Source organism: Rhea americana, unplaced genomic scaffold (genome assembly GCF_003343005.1).
Source record: "Rhea americana isolate MKP2758 unplaced genomic scaffold, rheAme1 scaffold_568, whole genome shotgun sequence".
In the NCBI taxonomy this organism is placed as follows: Eukaryota; Metazoa; Chordata; class Aves; order Rheiformes; family Rheidae; genus Rhea; species Rhea americana.
The window spans coordinates 51,145-52,156 of record NW_028186721.1 but is presented as its reverse complement, the minus strand read 5'-3'; positions in this window follow the sequence as shown (position 1 = coordinate 52,156).

Genomic DNA, 1,012 nt, shown 5'->3' with positions numbered 1-1,012 from the left:
CCTGGGCAGAGCCGAGCCGCTCTTGCCCGCCAGGAAAAAAGACAAAAATGCCTTTTTTTTTCTTTTTTTTTTCTTTTTTTTTAAACAAGCAAAGACAGCAAAGATTGATCAGCCGGGGAGCGCGCGATCTGGGGCCCCCTGCGCCCTCCCCGGGCCCCGGCCCCGCACCTGAATGTCTGCAGCTTCTTGGCGGCTCGAGCCAGGAGCGTTCCCGCTGCCCGCGCGGCGCCGGTGCCGCCGTCCCCGCGGCGTCGCGGCAGCCGCCTCCCGGCCGCGCGGGGCAGGAGGAAGAGGAGGAGGAGGAGGAGGAGGTGACTGCCGTCGGGAGAAACGGCAGCAGCGCGGCGCTGGGACGCCAGCCTCTCGTGCAATGTGTTTGTGGGTGTGCGTACGTGTCTGCCAGACTATCCAAAGCTTTGCCAGGAAATAAATGTAACGACTATATTTGAAAGACAAATCTATATAATATATTTTTTAAATACAGAACTTAAAAAGCTGTACCCCCCCCCCCGTCGTTTCCGCTGTCCTGTAACCGCTGTCTGTGGTGGCTGTAATAAACGTCGCTGGGTCCGTGTCTGCTTTCGCTGGAGCCGGCGTCGGGCGCCTGCCCGAGCGGGCGCGCGGCGGGGGGGACGCGGACTCACCGCTTGGCCACGCGCTTGTAGATGACGGCGGGGATGACGGCGAGCGTGACGGCGCGCCCGGCCGCGGCCAGCACCTCCGTGAGCTGCTTGTCCTGGGGTGGGGGCGAAGGAGCGGGGTGGGAGGCGAGCGGCGGCCGCCCGGCGCCAAGCCCCGCTCCGCCGCGGCCCCGGCCCTACCTGGAGGCCGACGACGTCCTGGCCGTTCACCTCGCAGACGCGGTGGCGGGTGAGGAGGCCGTTGCGGGCGGCGGAGCCGTCCTGGGCCAGCGACACGATCTGCCCCTTCTTGAGGACGAAGCCCAGGCGCCCGGCGCTGTCCTTGTGCACGGTCACGGTGCGCTGGAAGGGGCTGCGGGGAGCAGAGCGGG